Here is a 20,594-nt window from a genome sequence, read left to right as displayed (position 1 = left end):
CCCAATTGTGGTCGGACATCTGCTCCACACTTTCGGACATTCTGGAACACACTATCGCCCCCACCCCGCTACACTGCCTTTTCCATGACCTTCCTCAGTTGGCCCGTGACTCTAAGAAACTAGCAGGTCTTTGCATGCTGTTGGCAGTCCGCTGCATATTGTTGTGTTGGCTCCGCCCCAAAGCGCCTACCTACACACAGTGGCTCAGGACAATTACGTGGGCTCATGATACTGAGGAGTCCTGGAACGCAATGCAACACTCACATCCAAGGCCAAGAGACAGCTGGCGGAAGTTCCGAGACAATATGGCCGCCATGGCCTCACCTTCGAACTCTGTCTTGTCCTCCCCTGAGGGATCCCCGTAAATGCTGTCTCCCCTGTTACAGCGGTTAATGACCTATCTACTGCTCCTCCCTCTGTATGCTGCAGTTGACTCAGGATGTGCTGCTTATTATGTATGTTGCTGGTTTTTGGTTTTATTGCTGGTGCCATGTGGCACCTTTCGTTCTCTGGTGTGTTGTCAAGTCAAATTAAAAAAGTTTTAAAAAGAAAAAAGTACTTCTGAGCAAACCTTGGCTCTATGGGCTGGCCGGGGGTCTCAGGAGTACATGGCAATTGTTGTACTTTTGTTGTACCAGCCTGCACGGTTGCTCTGTAAAAAGATCTCTCCTGTCTATTCCCTTTGATTTGCCTAAACTTGTGTCATAATTCTTTTTTTTACATTGAACTATTGGATCAAATTTATGAGTTGATGCATTTTCCCTTTACCTTAATTCTCTCTATCACATTGACTCAGACTCATCAATGATTCTTTAAGGAGAAGGGGGAATGAGGAATGAGTAGAGTGAAATCATTTTAAATATACCTTCGAATGAGGAATGGAAACATGAATACCTGATGATTTGTTTAAACAAATTGATATTTCTAAGATGACATTTGAGTTGATTTTATTTAGGAAAATGTTTTTTATTGTGTGGGGCCAAGGTATAAACTTCTTAAAGTTTGCTGATACTTAAAATATTTATAGAATATTGTAATCACAGAGCAGGGTTTCAGCCACACTAAAATGTATTCAAAAATTGAATAGAAAATCAGAGACACACAAGTAATCGATAAAAGAGAGGATAGTGCCCCTAAACTAGATGGGTCTAGGGGGCCTATCACCTCTAAAGTTTGAGTTAAGTTTGTTTAGACCCAACATCGCAAATAGGTCAGCCCAAAGGTAAGCTTGGTTTGCACAAACAGTCAAAACTTGTTGGAAACACATTATCAAGATCCCTCTCTAGGACAGATCAACAAGAGTTTAAGTTACCAGCTAACAATACATAACCAAAATGTGACGCATTAGGAACGATTGTAAATTATTCTGCATAAGATTCCAGTAGACATTAATAAGGAGAAGTTATTCTAAAGGATGACCTTTGGAGTTACTTTAATTGCAAGTCATGCCAACATGTGGCTACTACACCCAATGTGTGATGTATTGCAGTAATCATACCACCTCAAGGTCTACCATGGATAGCCTTTGTAGCCGGGTGAAGAAAAACATCAAATCCATCCCAATCTCTCAGCCAGCTACATAAAGGCACATTCTGCAATACATGGTGAGGTATGTGGGTATTCCATGGGAGAAACCGCAAACATCCCTCAGTAAAGACAGTGGTGAAAACATGGATTGATTGCACTTTTAGATTGTAAAACAGATGAAAGTGAAGACCAATCAGTGCCAAGTGCGCTTGGCATAGCTAGAGCTTCTTAAAAGTGGTCCACTTGCTTTGCCTTTGGGTCATCTCTGAAGCTAATTTGAAGATCTTCTTTTATGTATGTATTCAAGCTTTTATGTTCGTTAGGAGGAAAGAAGAGGCTTTTTTTATTTCTGTACTAATTATTTCCACTATATTTTGTTAAATCATAAACCAAAATAGAAAAAAAGATTCTACTTAAGCAACCATAATTTCATATATAATCCTTGATGGAATAAGTAGGAGGACAATATGGAGCTCATTTTCAAACAAATCATAAATTGCCGGGAGAGGACAGCTTACATTTGCACATAGGTGTAAACAGATTACCTCAGGACAATTTTTTCATCATTTGCACTGCCTTAGGAAAGTGCTGAGGAGATCACCGGGGGGGGGGGGATTAAGTACCAGTGGATGGGTGTCTAAGTCTGAGCACAGGGTTGAACTCCAGGATAGTCAGGGAAGGGGGCCTGGAAGGGCAATGTTGAATTGGAGGAGTGCTGGTATAGACTGGTCATGGAGGGCCAGGTTGCAGTGTCAGATAAGTAGAGAAAAGCAGGGTCTTGGGAAGTTACTGGTACTTAAGGAGGTCCAGCTCAGGTCTGAGAGGGGCAGCTAGACCATTCCAGAGGGAGGCACCTGCAGAGGAGAGAGATCTACCCTGACTCTCTTCTGGAAAAACATCTGATCTGCAGAGAGTTGTAGCTAGAGGACCGAAGGCCTCTAGCAGGGAGGCATTTATGGGGAGAGAGTTGGATATAGTGGGGACCCAGGCCCTGGAAAGGAATGTGTAGGATGCAGAGGGTCTTGAACTTGATCCTTGCTGCCACCGGGAACCAGTGGAGAGATTTTAGGGCTCGAGAGATGTGGTCCCTGGGCTTGAGGCCAAGGATAAGTCTTGCAGTCCTATTTTGGATTATTTGAAGGGGGCGGAGGGAGGCAAGAGGCAGATTGAGGAAGAGGCTGTTGAAGTAGTCTAGACTAGAGAGGACCAGAGCTCTAGAGACATTGAGTTTCTGGGGGAAGGTGAGAGGCCTTCTTGGCTTGTGTCTATGATGGGAGGGGAGAAGGAGAGAGATAGGAGTCGAAGATGACACCAAGATTTTTGGCATCATAGGATGGTGAGGGGAGGTGACCCAGAGAGGGTGACCAGAGAGTTTGAGGGAAACAGGGAGCTAGGTCCCAATGAGAAGGATCTCAGTCTTACTGGCATGAAGACAGAAGTTGTTAGCCATGCACCATGCCTGAATAGCAGTCAGACAGTCAGGAAAGAGAGTAGAAGAAGAGGAGGTAGATGATGGAAGTTTGAAGGAGAGCTGTGTGTCATCAGCATAACACTGGAAGTGAGGAGAGAAGGAGGAGATCAAGTGGCCCAGAGGGGCAAGGTAGATGTTGAAGAGCAACACCAATAGGATAGAGCCCTGAGGAACGCTGCAGGTAGCGAGTGAGGTGGAGGAGATAAAAGGGCCCAGTTGCACCTGGGAATGTCGATTAGATAGGAAGGAGGTCAGCCAATCCAGTGCCAGGGACATGATGTCAAGGGTATGCTTTTGCACTCCACTGCTTTTGTACGGCTGTTATTGTAGGGTACACCTTGGAAAGAAACTAGTCCACCAACAGCAGCTACAATCACAGACAGATGTAATGTGCCCTCTCCCACTCACTGCTGCCAAAACTGCATTTGACACATGCAAATGAAGGATAACATGATGGGTCAAAAAATACAAAAAGGTAAAGTTGATGAATGTAACACATTCCTATGGAGGACAGACACATTTTTGAAAAAGGCATGGGTTATAATGCCCATGAATTAGTTCAAGGCATGAGGACAACAACAGCAGTGTAGAGGAGGAGCCAAGTATCCCCACCTCAAACACCTCACCTGGATTGCCTATATGTTGGGAGTCAGGATGTCAGACACGTGTGGTACCAGTGAAAATACCCATAGCTAAGAGAATCCTGCAAGCAAGGTTCCCATTGAGAAAACCGTACCTGCATACAATAAAATATGATGGCCGTTTGAATGAAATCCCGGAAGAAACAGAGCAAATGAATGGTCAAGACGAATGGTAACGTCACACAGAGCAGAGTTGATGTAACTAGAACAGATGCAGAGACTAGAGGATGCAGATATTCTATAAGGCATCAAGAAAGTATCAAGGATAAGTGACATCTTGGGATCAAGGTGAAGAAGCTTATGCCATAAAACAGATGAAGAAATCCAGTTAGTTTACACGTGTACAGATGCAAAAGAAACGCAAGCAGACAAAGTATTCTTGAGGCTGGATTTATAGTGAATAGATTGCGGCATACACCATTATATACAAATATGCATTAAGCATAAACGATGGATGTTTCCACTACATGTTAGAGAAGAATTGGACTAAAAAATAATGGCCTCATCTCAGTGTGGCGCAGTAAGAAAACAAATAAATTTCAATTTGCAGTTTAAGGAGCGGGCTTCAGATCTCAAAGATGAGACATTTGAAAGGTATCGGACCTGCTTTTTTTCACGAAGTTGGGGATTTTTTGGGTTTAGCCGTATAGGCAGATTTGGACGGTCCCCTGACTTTATCGGCCTGTTCTTGTAGTATCTCTCCTGCCTCGCTCTTGGATTTGACCTGTGTGGAGGTTCTTGCTGGATGTTCTCGGGGACCATAATAGAGGGGATAATAGAATGATCGGAAGTAACTTCGTCGGAGTAAGTAGAAACATTGCATATGTCAATAACTGATCCTGATGACTTACTCAAGAGACTTTAGCTGTCTGAGTCAACTCTTTGTCTCTTGCTTGCTGGAGTGACAGGATGGTCTGTTCCACTCAGAATTATTTCCTCTTGGACAGTTTTTTTGGCGTCAGATTTTGACTGTTCTGTTCTTCCGAATAGGCCAGCTCTAATATCAGGAGTCACGTTTCTGATAAATTTCTGTGACTTCCAATGTTGAACACGTTTCTTGGGAGCTGACAGTTTTTTCTCAGACGGTAACTGTCTTCCTTTCAATTGCTGGATTTTTAGAACTTGCCTCATGGGGACCTTTATTGATTTTGCCGATCCTTCAAAGATCCCAAATGAGGCTGCAGATATTTCAGAAGTCGGTTTCGGGTTAAAGCAGTTTGCTTGTTCGTTCGGTAATGACACAGGGACGGATTCAGAAGTTTTCGTACTCTGGTCTCTGACTTCTGGTTGGGCGGTCATAGCTGGAGCTTCACTAGCTGTGTCAGTGCTGTTCAGGATTGGAGCAGTGGGTTTTGTGTTCTGTGTTTGAGCTTGAAAGTCTTTCGTCGCTTGTGAAGGGGCTTGAAGGTTTGTATGATCAAGGCTTGGGTTCATCATGGCTAAAGAGTGTCTCATCGATTTGACGGCTTCAAGCAAACCGTCGGATAAGGAATCGTTCTGGCAGTAATGAAGTGCTGCGAGATCACTTAGACGCTCTTGCCATCTTATTGTTTGTTCCGCTTCTTGTGTTAACTGTTGTTGCAAGAAGAGTGTCACAGAGTCGAATTTGTCTATTTTTTCTTTTAAAGTTATTATAAGAGACGTCTGATCTTTGTAAGCCTCGTGGAGTGACTCGTACATCTTCAAAAATGGAAGAAGAGCTGCAGATGATGCTGCCAAGACATTGTTGTAGATCTGCATTGCAGCTGCTGAAGACAAACTTGGTTTTGACTCAGTACTAGTTTTATCTGACAAGCCTGAGTGCAGAATATTAGAGTTCTCCAGATGTGGATCGCTTACCATCGACGAAATTACAGCTGTGGTAGCAGGAATTTCCTGTAAGAATTGTGATGTTATAGGTCTTATGTTCACATTTCTCGATTTTTTGGAGAGATCCATTTTAAGTGTTTGTCCTCCAGTCTTGGCATGAGGTGTACTCGAGGTACTGTCACCTATTCTGCAGTTTCGATTGTCACATCATGACGCACAGTTTTTGTTGGTTTTTCCCGTCTGAACATATCCCGTGTTATCTTCTGATCTGTGGGGATATTCAGCATGGACGCCATAATTGCGACTGTGTTGGTTAAGCGTATGTCGCTGGCTGCCGTTTGGGTTCATGTGGCCGTTAGTGGTCTCGATGGTGTTTGGCGCTGTTTGTTCCTTAGTTTGTTGGTGCCGAGGAACTCTCAGCGGCATGTCGACAATTGCGGGGATATTTTTTGCAGTCACATGAACTGAGTCTGAAGACGGCATAATTGATGTGGTTTCTTCGGGTTCAAGTAAACATTCGTTTCCCTCCTCGTCCTCTGAAGCTTCCATAATTTCCGCATCCGTTAGTTCAAAAGGTGAAAAAAATGTGTCAGCTGTGTCTGAAGTAATTTTATTCGGTGTGATTTGAGATGTGTTATTAAATGAAAATATTTGTGACGAATTTAGGCCAAACGGAAGTAAATTGTCAAGAGTTAGTAGGGGCCTTTGTGAAAGAGCGTTAGTATGTAGGGCTGCCTTGTGTGCCGAGGCACCTGCTTCGGGTAAAGCATTTGGATCAGCCTCACCAGATCCGAGTTCCGGCTCAGGCCCCATTTCCACCGCTGCCCCGTCAAGGGTGGAATCAAACATGATATGTCCACCTCTGTCAGCTGTCTGGTTTCTTGCAATGGGTAACGGTAATGCAGGCTGCACGGGAGTTAGAACAGAAGCAGTGAGATTGGTAAGGGCAGAGGTTGGTGAAGTAGGAGAGGTCCTAATGGTTTCTGTTGACAAGCAACAGTTATTTGTTTCTAACTCCGCCACCTCTGTGCTTCCTAGTGAACACGATGTATTTGTGGCTGGTGCATCAGAGGATTTGTCATGTTGAAGAGAAGTCACAGAGAGTTTGGAAAGGGACACAGGAGCTAACACTGATTGGTTCTTCCCTATTAGTTCGACAATTTCTGCTGGCACTTTGGACGCACGTTTACGTGTAACAGTGCTTACCTTTGAAGTGTCCGAGGCCGCATCTGCCTTCAAAGCTGCCACGGATTCTGCATCCATCGTTGTTGGATCATTTTTCTCCTAGTTTGTGGGCCCCCCTGGCCTGATTGAGCAGTCATTGCAAAGGGTACAGCGAAGCTGGCTGTAGAGGAACTCAGGCTGTTGCGGTGCACGAGATATGTGGGCACTCAGAAGGGATCAAAGAGATAATTTCTCAACAGTCTCCCCTGTAAGATTAACGCACCACCCGCACCAAACAGCCGAACAACAGCCGATGGCCTTTACCCCTGTCGGGCTTAACGCCGCAAGGGTGGGCGAGGCTGCTTTTCAGCGCTGGTTCCATCATGTGACAGCTCACGTGACTCCCGCAGGGCTCCGCCTCCTCCAGGAAGCGAGCACGGGATGCAAAGAGTCCCACGAGACTCACAATAGCGATGGGGTAAGTTGTGGAAAAGAGAGCGTTTCTCGTAGCAGTAGCATACTTCCTCACTGCTGCAGAATGCGCCGCTCGGGCGGTTGGGGCTGCTTTTCAGCGCTGGTTCCGTCACGTGACAGCTCACGTGACTCCCGCAGGGCTCTGCCTCCTCCAGGAAGCGAGCACGGGATGCAAAGAGTCCCACGAGACTCACAATATCGATGGGGTAAGTTGTGGAAAAGAGAGCGTTTCTCGTAGCAGTAGCAGACTTCCTCACTGCGGCAGAAAAGATTTTAAATTAAAAGTGAATCTCATAAAGACGAAGCTGAATGAACCACCAAGTCAAGCCAATAAGCCAAGGTCTTATCAGGATGAAGTTAACTAGCAGTGGATACAAAATTGTGTGAAAGAACAGCTCCTGTTCAGAAGGCATGGACAGCAAATGAAAGACGTCAGAGGTCTATTAAAAAATAGTATTTTAAAGACAGAAAAAGCTCGAAATCATTGACGCAATCACGTGGAAGGGTGAAGTTGGACGAGCAAGATGTTCATACCTACGCATGAGGGCAGAGCGTGCCTTGGCTCCCCTGATTCTCCACAGTATAGAAGAAACAGAAGGTCATGCTTCAACGCCTAATTGACTACGCTGACCACTGAGGTGATGATAGATTGATATGCTAATTGGTGTGAAGCTGGGGTAGGACAAGCTCCCCAGCACCTGAAAGTCCAATCTGTGTGCTGCTAGACGTAGGTGGAAAAGTACTGACGAAGGTTAGAGTGCCAACCAGTTATAGAGGACCTTGTAATTAAGGGTCCTATAGTTTGTGTAGCCAATGGGACGCTGTGTATTTAGTGATGTTCATAGTGGCCATTTTGAGGGGAGGGCTTAGTTATCCTACCTGATGTTAAGAAACCTACCACTTTCACTCACCATCCCATACTAGTATAGATTGTATATGTAGATGTTCGCTCACAGCCTATCATAGTTAGTAATAGGTTCTGTAGTTTGCCACGTAGGATGACCTTGGTAGTGACGCAGGTCAATGTCAATGATGACAAGTTGTGAATATAAAAGAAGATTGAGTGAATTTGTTGATGTTCGTTATGCTCCCTGTTTTAGACAATTGAAAATAAAACAGTTATCCTTTTTACCAATTAACTGAATAATTTTGATTATTGATGTTGAGTAACTTCTGCATCCCCATCCATCTCCAGGGTAATTGCTACTCATCTTAAAGGGCTGAGGTTATTCAGTTCACTTGATAGCGGAGAGGAGGGTTTAAAATCCATTGATATAAGTAAACTTTGGAGTCCCGGCAATATCGCACGACCTCTGCCATTCGGCTAACAGGACGTGAAGCTCCCCGTAGATAGCGGTTAGTGTAATTTTAAAAGCTTGCAAGAACGGTGTGACAGGTCCCCTGGTATCTACAGAATCCCCTCCCACGTCTACGAGAAGCTGAACGAATGGGAAGTTGGAGAGGCGGTAAAAGAGGCGTACGATCCCAAGAGTTGGAAGATAAACATGCAAATGGTGAGTAAGAACTGAGAGAGTTGGTAAAATGATGTATGGGTTATAAGTAAAGAGAAGTGATAAGGTAAAGAAGTGTAACAGAGGCAGGTGGGGTAAATATAACTTGAGAATAAGAGTGTTAAATAGTGAATAGAAATTGACTTGGTGTGGCCAAGCAATAGAGGTATCGTGAGGAGAGAATGCCACGATAAGAGGATACTCCCTATTCCTGCATTTTAAAGAATGGATCAGAAGAAATCTTAAACCTTAAGTCCCATGGTGGAAGTGTAGACGACGAGTTCTGGTTAAAGACAGACTTAAAGAGGTTGATGAAACTTTGTATGGGGTATTGATTAGAGGGTAAGACAAGTCTTAAAGAGAAGATCATAAGAGATATATGTGGCCGGTCGAGTGTGTCTGTTTGTCTGTTTATGTATTTATGTATTGGTGATGACATCATAGTTTAAAGAAAGTGGTAAAAGGAGAAACGTGAGGTTGGAGAATTTAAGTGATTGTTTAGATTTGAGTTGCTGGTGTTCTTTAGCAAGATTAAAGTAAAACACTTTATTTAGAGGGATTGGAGCCTGCAAGGATTGGTGCACACTCATGTTATATTATTTTTCAGAAACATATTGGGGGTAATTCGTGGAATAAATGTGCGCCGGAATTTGTGGCGCAAGCTGGCACCAAATGTGTGAAAATGTAGGCGTAACGTGGGAAGTACCGCTGGAAAACACACGCAACGCCCACACGCAAGTGAACAACACGTATTCATGGAAGCGAATAGGGAAAACCCGCGCAAGTCAAAACACACGCACCTGCAAAACTATATCTGCCACACGAAAGCAGGCGGAATCCCCCCGCGCAGCAGCAGCATAAAAGTGCACGCAAACAACAAACAAGCATATACAGCTACCATTTCTCGCAGCAGTGATCATGGGACAGAGCAGGAGGAGGAGAATAGCCAGCCCCCGTATTTTTTTGACCAGGAACAGCCTTTTTGGGATGCCTGATGACCAGGCCTATGGAGGGTATAGGTATCCACCTCATATCATCCTAGAACTGGTCACTGAGTTGGAGGATGAACTCACATCACCCACCTTGTGCTCCCAAGCATTGAGCCCCTTGTAGAAGGGGCTCAATGTACTGCATGTTTAGGCCATGAGTCATTTCAACAGACAACTGCCATAGTGGGGGGTCTCACAGCCCATGCAGTCACTTTGCCTACACCACGTGTTGGCAATCATCACTGCGCACCCCTCAGTCTGCAGGCACATATACATGCCCGGAACACCAGCAGAAAGGCAGGCCGTGGTCCTGGACTTCTACAGGGTGGCACACTTCCACAAAGTGCTTGGTTCCATAGATTGCACCCATGTGGCCCTACGTCCACCTAGGGCCACTGAAAACATCCACCACAACTGCAAGCACTGGCATTCCATGAACGTGCAGGTTGTATGTGATGCCAAGGGAATCATCACCTCTATCTAAGCAAACTATCCAGGGTCCACCCATGACAGCTTCACATACAGAATGTCCGCCCTGATCCGGGCCCTGGAAGCTGGGAAGCTTGGCGACACATGGCTCATAGGTCAGTTCAAATGCCTGTGCACATGCATGCATGTCACACACAGGCAAATACACAAACCCAACTAATGACAATCATCATCACCTCCCCAGGGGACAGTGCCTAACCTCTCAGCACCCACATGATGATGCCAATACGGAACCCCACCACACCACCCCAGGTAAGATACAACGCAGCCCATATTGCAACCAGGGCCATAGTGGAACGCTCCCTTGACCACTCTGGCGGCCAGCTACTATATGCACCCCCAGTAGTATTTCCTGTAAGAATTGTGATGTTATAGGTCTTATGTTCACATTTCTCGATTTTTTGGAGGGATCCATTTTAAGTGTTTGTCCTCCAGTCTTGGCATGAGGTGTACTCGAGGTACTGTCACCTATTCTGCAGTTTCGATTGTCACATCATGACGCACAGTTTTTGTTGGTTTTTCCCGTCTGAACATATCCCGTGTTATCTTCTGATCTGTGGGGATATTCAGCATGGACGCCATAATTGCGACTGTGTTGGTTAAGCGTATGTCGCTGGCTGCCGTTTGGGTTCATGTGGCCGTTAGTGGTCTCGATGGTGTTTGGCGCTGTTTGTTCCTTAGTTTGTTGGTGCCGAGGAACTCTCAGCGGCATGTCGACAATTGCGGGGATATTTTTTGCAGTCACATGAACTGAGTCTGAAGACGGCATAATTGATGTGGTTTCTTCGGGTTCAAGTAAACATTCGTTTCCCTCCTCGTCCTCTGAAGCTTCCATAATTTCCGCATCCGTTAGTTCAAAAGGTGAAAAAAATGTGTCAGCTGTGTCTGAAGTAATTTTATTCGGTGTGATTTGAGATGTGTTATTAAATGAAAATATTTGTGACGAATTTAGGCCAAACGGAAGTAAATTGTCAAGAGTTAGTAGGGGCCTTTGTGAAAGAGCGTTAGTATGTAGGGCTGCCTTGTGTGCCGAGGCACCTGCTTCGGGTAAAGCATTTGGATCAGCCTCACCAGATCCGAGTTCCGGCTCAGGCCCCATTTCCACCGCTGCCCCGTCAAGGGTGGAATCAAACATGATATGTCCACCTCTGTCAGCTGTCTGGTTTCTTGCAATGGGTAACGGTAATGCAGGCTGCACGGGAGTTAGAACAGAAGCAGTGAGATTGGTAAGGGCAGAGGTTGGTGAAGTAGGAGAGGTCCTAATGGTTTCTGTTGACAAGCAACAGTTATTTGTTTCTAACTCCGCCACCTCTGTGCTTCCTAGTGAACACGATGTATTTGTGGCTGGTGCATCAGAGGATTTGTCATGTTGAAGAGAAGTCACAGAGAGTTTGGAAAGGGACACAGGAGCTAACACTGATTGGTTCTTCCCTATTAGTTCGACAATTTCTGCTGGCACTTTGGACGCACGTTTACGTGTAACAGTGCTTACCTTTGAAGTGTCCGAGGCCGCATCTGCCTTCAAAGCTGCCACGGATTCTGCATCCATCGTTGTTGGATCGTTTTTCTCCTAGTTTGTGGGCCCCCCTGGCCTGATTGAGCAGTCATTGCAAAGGGTACAGCGAAGCTGGCTGTAGAGGAACTCAGGCTGTTGCGGTGCACGAGATATGTGGGCACTCAGAAGGGATCAAAGAGATAATTTCTCAACAGTCTCCCCTGTAAGATTAACGCACCACCCGCACCAAACAGCCGAACAACAGCCGATGGCCTTTACCCCTGTCGGGCTTAACGCCGCAAGGGTGGGCGAGGCTGCTTTTCAGCGCTGGTTCCATCATGTGACAGCTCACGTGACTCCCGCAGGGCTCCGCCTCCTCCAGGAAGCGAGCACGGGATGCAAAGAGTCCCACGAGACTCACAATAGCGATGGGGTAAGTTGTGGAAAAGAGAGCGTTTCTCGTAGCAGTAGCATACTTCCTCACTGCTGCAGAATGCGCCGCTCGGGCGGTTGGGGCTGCTTTTCAGCGCTGGTTCCGTCACGTGACAGCTCACGTGACTCCCGCAGGGCTCTGCCTCCTCCAGGAAGCGAGCACGGGATGCAAAGAGTCCCACGAGACTCACAATATCGATGGGGTAAGTTGTGGAAAAGAGAGCGTTTCTCGTAGCAGTAGCAGACTTCCTCACTGCGGCAGAAAAGATTTTAAATTAAAAGTGAATCTCATAAAGACGAAGCTGAATGAACCACCAAGTCAAGCCAATAAGCCAAGGTCTTATCAGGATGAAGTTAACTAGCAGTGGATACAAAATTGTGTGAAAGAACAGCTCCTGTTCAGAAGGCATGGACAGCAAATGAAAGACGTCAGAGGTCTATTAAAAAATAGTATTTTAAAGACAGAAAAAGCTCGAAATCATTGACGCAATCACGTGGAAGGGTGAAGTTGGACGAGCAAGATGTTCATACCTACGCATGAGGGCAGAGCGTGCCTTGGCTCCCCTGATTCTCCACAGTATAGAAGAAACAGAAGGTCATGCTTCAACGCCTAATTGACTACGCTGACCACTGAGGTGATGATAGATTGATATGCTAATTGGTGTGAAGCTGGGGTAGGACAAGCTCCCCAGCACCTGAAAGTCCAATCTGTGTGCTGCTAGACGTAGGTGGAAAAGTACTGACGAAGGTTAGAGTGCCAACCAGTTATAGAGGACCTTGTAATTAAGGGTCCTATAGTTTGTGTAGCCAATGGGACGCTGTGTATTTAGTGATGTTCATAGTGGCCATTTTGAGGGGAGGGCTTAGTTATCCTACCTGATGTTAAGAAACCTACCACTTTCACTCACCATCCCATACTAGTATAGATTGTATATGTAGATGTTCGCTCACAGCCTATCATAGTTAGTAATAGGTTCTGTAGTTTGCCACGTAGGATGACCTTGGTAGTGACGCAGGTCAATGTCAATGATGACAAGTTGTGAATATAAAAGAGGATTGAGTGAATTTGTTGATGTTCGTTATGCTCCCTGTTTTAGACAATTGAAAATAAAACAGTTATCCTTTTTACCAATTAACTGAATAATTTTGATTATTGATGTTGAGTAACTTCTGCATCCCCATCCATCTCCAGGGTAATTGCTACTCATCTTAAAGGGCTGAGGTTATTCAGTTCACTTGATAGCGGAGAGGAGGGTTTAAAATCCATTGATATAAGTAAACTTTGGAGTCCCGGCAATATCGCACGACCTCTGCCATTCGGCTAACAGGACGTGAAGCTCCCCGTAGATAGCGGTTAGTGTAATTTTAAAAGCTTGCAAGAACGGTGTGACAGGTCCCCTGGTATCTACAGAATCCCCTCCCACGTCTACGAGAAGCTGAACGAATGGGAAGTTGGAGAGGCGGTAAAAGAGGCGTACGATCCCAAGAGTTGGAAGATAAACATGCAAATGGTGAGTAAGAACTGAGAGAGTTGGTAAAATGATGTATGGGTTATAAGTAAAGAGAAGTGATAAGGTAAAGAAGTGTAACAGAGGCAGGTGGGGTAAATATAACTTGAGAATAAGAGTGTTAAATAGTGAATAGAAATTGACTTGGTGTGGCCAAGCAATAGAGGTATCGTGAGGAGAGAATGCCACGATAAGAGGATACTCCCTATTCCTGCATTTTAAAGAATGGATCAGAAGAAATCTTAAACCTTAAGTCCCATGGTGGAAGTGTAGACGACGAGTTCTGGTTAAAGACAGACTTAAAGAGGTTGATGAAACTTTGTATGGGGTATTGATTAGAGGGTAAGACAAGTCTTAAAGAGAAGATCATAAGAGATATATGTGGCCGGTCGAGTGTGTCTGTTTGTCTGTTTATGTATTTATGTATTGGTGATGACATCATAGTTTAAAGAAAGTGGTAAAAGGAGAAACGTGAGGTTGGAGAATTTAAGTGATTGTTTAGATTTGAGTTGCTGGTGTTCTTTAGCAAGATTAAAGTAAAACACTTTATTTAGAGGGATTGGAGCCTGCAAGGATTGGTGCACACTCATATTATATTATTTTTCAGAAACATATTGGGGGTAATTCGTGGAATAAATGTGCGCCGGAATTTGTGGCGCAAGCTGGCACCAAATGTGTGAAAATGTAGGCGTAACGTGGGAAGTACCGCTGGAAAACACACGCAACGCCCACACGCAAGTGAACAACACGTATTCATGGAAGCGAATAGGGAAAACCCGCGCAAGTCAAAACACACGCACCTGCAAAACTATATCTGCCACACGAAAGCAGGCGGAATCCCCCCGCGCAGCAGCAGCATAAAAGTGCACGCAAACAACAAACAAGCATATACAGCTACCATTTCTCGCAGCAGTGATCATGGGACAGAGCAGGAGGAGGAGAATAGCCAGCCCCCGTATTTTTTTGACCAGGAACAGCCTTTTTGGGATGCCTGATGACCAGGCCTATGGAGGGTATAGGTATCCACCTCATATCATCCTAGAACTGGTCACTGAGTTGGAGGATGAACTCACATCACCCACCTTGTGCTCCCAAGCATTGAGCCCCTTGTAGAAGGGGCTCAATGTACTGCATGTTTAGGCCATGAGTCATTTCAACAGACAACTGCCATAGTGGGGGGTCTCACAGCCCATGCAGTCACTTTGCCTACACCACGTGTTGGCAATCATCACTGCGCACCCCTCAGTCTGCAGGCACATATACATGCCCGGAACACCAGCAGAAAGGCAGGCCGTGGTCCTGGACTTCTACAGGGTGGCACACTTCCACAAAGTGCTTGGTTCCATAGATTGCACCCATGTGGCCCTACGTCCACCTAGGGCCACTGAAAACATCCACCACAACTGCAAGCACTGGCATTCCATGAACGTGCAGGTTGTATGTGATGCCAAGGGAATCATCACCTCTATCTAAGCAAACTATCCAGGGTCCACCCATGACAGCTTCACATACAGAATGTCCGCCCTGATCCGGGCCCTGGAAGCTGGGAAGCTTGGCGACACATGGCTCATAGGTCAGTTCAAATGCCTGTGCACATGCATGCATGTCACACACAGGCAAATACACAAACCCAACTAATGACAATCATCATCACCTCCCCAGGGGACAGTGCCTAACCTCTCAGCACCCACATGATGATGCCAATACGGAACCCCACCACACCACCCCAGGTAAGATACAATGCAGCCCATATTGCAACCAGGGCCATAGTGGAACGCTCCCTTGACCACTCTGGCGGCCAGCTACTATATGCACCCCCAGTAGTGTGCAGGATTATTGTGGCAGCAGGTGGCCTGCACAATGTCGCAACACGGCGGGGCATATAGATGGACATGGTGGTGCCCCCACATCCCCAACCACATGGACAGGCGCTGCTCATGGGAGGGGAAAGGGTAAGTGGCGAGGCAGCCCAGACCCAGCTTGTGGCCACATTTTTCACCTAAACTCCCACCCCTGCGGAGTGCACACAGGCCTGGCACATACCAGGTGTCAATCAATGATTACAAAGAGACAGTCAACTGTCACAACCTTACCACCCTGAGAATGTTTTCACGGAAGTGCTACATTGTGTGCATCCCTAGCTACTTAAACATAACCAATCTGGTGTGACCAAAAGGAACACATGCAAGGTGCATATCCCACCACCCCCTGCAAAACAGGCCATGTAAATCACTGGTATATCACCCAAACCCTCCCAACACCCATGACCCCTGTCCACCATGCCATGCCATGCAACAGCTGAACAGACAACCAAATGCACAACACATGACACTATCGTCATTAAGTGCAACGTGAGAAATGTAAAGATGCATGAGACATTCACACCTGACATGGAACCTGATGAACTCACTTGGCAAAAATCTCCCACACATACAAAGGGGGGTCATTATGAGTATGGCGGTACGCCATAGACGCTGCTGGTACGTCACTGGCACCGTCCACACCGTACCGCCATATTACGAGTAACCCTGGCGGGTGCCGGGCTTTGTAGTGGTCGCCACAGCTGCACCTGCAGCTACCACTACCGGTGGGCTTGTGTCAGCACATGTTACTTACTGTCGGGTCGCAAGGGTGCCAGGGTCGGATGCAATAGCAGCATCACCTGGAGTGGCAGGGGGTGGTGGCATGGCTGCACCAGCACGTGGCTGGACATCCTGCCCCGGTGGTGCACCCCTGCCTCTTCCCGCTCTACGGCCATCCTGGCCACCCAGGACTCCATGTACTCCCTGGTCACCCCGGCCACGTGCCCAACCACTTCCAACACTGGCAGGACGCCCAGCTGAGCCCCCCTTAACCTTTGGTGGCCTCACAACCATGGCACGGATGTACTAATGCCAATGGGAGCTGCACTGAACAGTTGTCCTGGTCAATAGGGGAGGAGGGGTCAGGGTACGTGATGGTAGATGCACCCCTGTGCTTCTGCAAGGTTGCCTGCGGACCCTGGGGATAAATGATGGTCACGCAATGCTCAGGCACTCCAAAAATACAGGAAAAACGTACACGCAAACCCTGTAGCCCACGTGCGTGTAAATAAAACTCACGCAGTATGCTGTGGCACCCAGGAACACAAAAAAGCATACGCGATTAACACACAGGCTACTATGACCTCAATAAATGGGGTATGCGACAAACAGGGGCACCCGCAGTGGGGAAAAATAGCGTGCAATAGCATGCGCGACTCACCGTCTGCATGGAAAAGAAATACGCGTAGGCACTGTAACCGCTGTGAAGTAATTGCGTGTGAACCCCAAAGTAGGAAAAACACACTTGTCGGTCTCCACTGAAAGCACGTACAGCGCGCTACAGACCCACGTGAACCATTTACACGTGCAGAAGGAAATGCCTGCGCGCATTACATCACTTACACGCTTACGCGATAAGGCCCTTTCCTCGAATTACACGTTGATGTGCTGTTTTTTCAAATGCCAATTCACTCTGCAACAAGCTGGCCACGCGACAACACACGGAAAACCTCGCTCCTGCCCGGAAGGCCATTTTCCTGCCCCCCCCCCAGAGCCCTGGGAAGCCTCCTACAAGCCATCTGCTGCTGCCTGCCTGCCTTCTGCCAACAGTGCCCTGCCATTTGGTGCCTACACATCAGCCATCTGCAGGGGTCCAGTTGCTGTGACCACCCCTTGCTGCAACAGAAGACTCCCAACTGGTGTTCCATCGCTCCACAGCCCATCCCCAGGACCCAGTTGCCCACCCACACCTGCCTTGTGGGTTGCCATGTCCGAACCAACACCATCCGGCAACAGTGGCAACCCGCCAGCAGAGAGGCAGAGGGCTGATAGCTTCAGTGCAAATGAAGTTGGCATCCTGGTGGAGCAAGTCTTGGGGCATTATGATGCCCTCTTCACACCATCGCACACCGACAAGGAAGGACGGAGGAGGATCTGGAAGGACATAGTGGGTGCTATCAACACAGAGGGGGTGGCACCCCGCGACATCAAACACGTCCAGAAGCACTGGGAGGACTACAAGTCCGGCGCCTCTTGGACGCAACGGATGCAGTGGTGCGCCAGGACCAGCTTACCACCCAGCAGATGAGGTTCCTGGAGCACATTCGCCCAGTGCTTCACCACCAGATCCTCAGGATGCAGGCCCATCTGGAGTTGAGCGGTAAGTGCCCATGCATTCCCGTTTAAAATAGTGCATGTTGCAGTATGCTGGTAGTTAGCTACTTGGCTGTATGTGTGACACGGGTCATGTATGGATGTGTGTGTGCAGGGACATGATGGTGCTGCTTGTGAGTCCAGTCAGGCATGACCCACATGGATGGTGTATGTGTTACAATGCATCATGCGGAGCAGCATGAGGAATGCACACATTTATGCATGCCTGTGTCTGTACTTGGACATGTTTGGGGTGTGAGAGATGGGTGCTGCTGTCATGGACATGTATGGCGTACATGTCCGTGTGTCTGAGTAGTGTGTGAGTGACTGGTAAACGCCATGGATGCATGACACATGTCTGTGACGATGTGTTGATTCACTGATACAGCCTAGTCATCCTTGTATCCACTGTGTCTGGGGTATACGGGGCCAGATGCATGACCCTCCGGTGATGTGTGTGCATGTGATCAGCATGTTCCATGATGCATGTGAGTTTCATCCCACCAGTGGATGTTTTTACGGTGCATTGGCCATGGATGCAAATGATTGTTGCATGTGCCATGCCTGTTCCTGCATGTGTGTCGCCTGCACTGACCCATGTGGTGTGGAGGGACATGATGGAAGTGATGTTTGACAGTGCCTCTCATGTGCTATTGCTTTGTGTCTAGGGGACTATTGTGCAGTACCCTGATGCTTGTGTTCAATGTCTCCCTTTACACAGCGGCCAGTGATGAAGAGGGCGGGGACGGCACTGTGGAGGAAAGCGGCAGGGATGCCTCCATGGGCCGTCGACGCAAGGCCCAGTCACCCTCCCAAGAAATTCCATCATCCGGGAGCGGGGGACTGGTGCTGCGTCCGCACCTACGGCTGCAGCAGAAGGGGTGGGTGAGCCCCCACAGAGGCTGGTGATGGCAGAAGACGGTGCGGAGACATCCAGGTTGGTGGTGTCTACAGAGGAGGAGGAGGCTGCATCAAAGCTGCACATGGGGCCTGGTGGGGGTGCACGTGGTCCAGTCCAGGGGCAGGGGCAGGAGGCGGCATAGGTCACCGCGGAGGGGCCTGTGCATGTCACTGTCCCTGACACTGTGACTGCATCACCATGCACCAGCAGGGATGCCCATCCCAGGCCCGTCTGCAGGTAGCGGGGAGGTCCATGTCAGCTGGCACTCCTCTACCTGCGGACGTGGGGGACCCGTGACAGGATTGTCTCCGTCCTGATTGGTGTCGCATTGTGCACATGTGTAATTCGTGATTACGTGCGTGCTTCCTGGAGGGACCATGCATATCATCACAGAGATGTGTGCCAACGTGGCCCAGTTGGGAAGAATCATGGTCGAGGGTTTCCTCCATGTGTCGGCCAGTCTTGCTTCCCTCTCCTCCTCTGTGCACACTATTCGCCAGTCGTTCTCCAGGCCGTCTTCGGCCCAGGTAACACCAGGGCCCCCTGTGGACCTTCCCCAGCCAACCCAGCCAGGCTGGTGGAGATCCCATCCCTGCCACAGTCGGGAGTCGGAGCTCCAATACAGGTGGTCAGCCCACCAAATGGACCCCTGGCAACGGACGATGTGCAGGCACATTCAAGCAGGGCACCTGCATGACGGCCCGGGGTGTTGCCATCTACCCGGAGGCAGTCGTGGTGGTGGCGGCAGGCAGCAGAAAGGCGGTGACAGGCTCGACGTAGGAGGCTTGTGGCCTCGGGGCCATCTACATCATCAGGGCAGGCATTGGCCGGCGGGCAAGAGGACCCATTGGGAGTGTATTCCTCCGTGTGGCAGCGGTTGGGCCAGCAAATAGGTGCAGAGCGGCGGCGAGCAGAGAGGGCACGGCTCACAATGGTCAGGGTGGAGAACTCCATGCACGGGGCATTGAGGGGGGCTGAGTGCCTCGAGGCAACTCGCAGGGAGTTGGAGGAGGCCATAGCTGCATCCCTGCAAGACCTCGAGGCCATGGAAGAGGCCCGTCTCCGGAACATTGACTTGGAGTTTGATGATGCTATGGCCCGGAACATCAAAATGTGAGCCGTCGGACTAGCCTACCGCCTTTGTATATAGTTATTTAGGTTTAGGTTTCATTTGGTTTATATTTTTATTTGGAGTTCACAGACTTTGCTCCACTTTTTGTATATAGTTGTATTTTTGAATGGGTTTTAGGTAAGTTTCCTTGTGTTTTGGGATGATGGACCCTTCAGAATTTTGTTTTCATTATTACGGACTTGTACATACTTTTTTTTTATTTTCACATGGAGAAATGTGTTTTTATGCTTTTCATCTTGGCCTTTATTTCTATGGACTTTGGGTATGGACCACCTTTATTTTTTCATGTTTTGGATTTTTATTTTTCCTTGGATTTCACTTTCTTTTTCATATTGCTTTCATTATTTCTTTATTTGTATGTGTGATTTTCATATTGTCATTTGTTTTTATTTTTAATATATTTCATAGTTCTTCATTCTTGATGTGGTCTACTATGATTTATTTCATTTGTACATGTCTCCATGGGCATTCAGACTATCATGTAATGGGTGATTTAGTAGGGAGTGGGTGCAGTGGATCGTTGGGTTTTGTACAGGGGGTTGGGGGGTGGGATTTGGGTTGTCATTAGGGCCATGGGTCTGTATAGTTATGACGTGGTGTTGGGGGGGACATGAGTCGGGGCCTGCTGACAGGTGCCTGTCAATGAGGGGGCCTGGGGGCACATGAGTCGGGGCCTGCTGGCAGGTGCCTGTCAATTGGGGGGGTGGGGACATGAGTCAGGGCCTGCTGACAGGCGCCTGTCAATGGGGGGCAGGGGGGACATGAGTCGTGGCCTGCTGGCAGGTGCCTGTCAATTGGGTGTAAGGGGACGTGAGTCGGGGCCTGCTGGCAGGTGCCCGTCAATGGGGAGGTGGGGGGACATGAGTCGGGGCCTGC

This window comes from Ambystoma mexicanum, chromosome 5p (genome assembly GCF_040938575.1).
Source record: "Ambystoma mexicanum isolate Mex_15411 chromosome 5p, UKY_AmexF1_1, whole genome shotgun sequence".
NCBI classification, from domain to species: Eukaryota; Metazoa; Chordata; class Amphibia; order Caudata; family Ambystomatidae; genus Ambystoma; species Ambystoma mexicanum.
The sequence above is the reverse complement of the archived record's forward strand: the minus strand, read 5'-3'. Positions refer to the sequence as shown.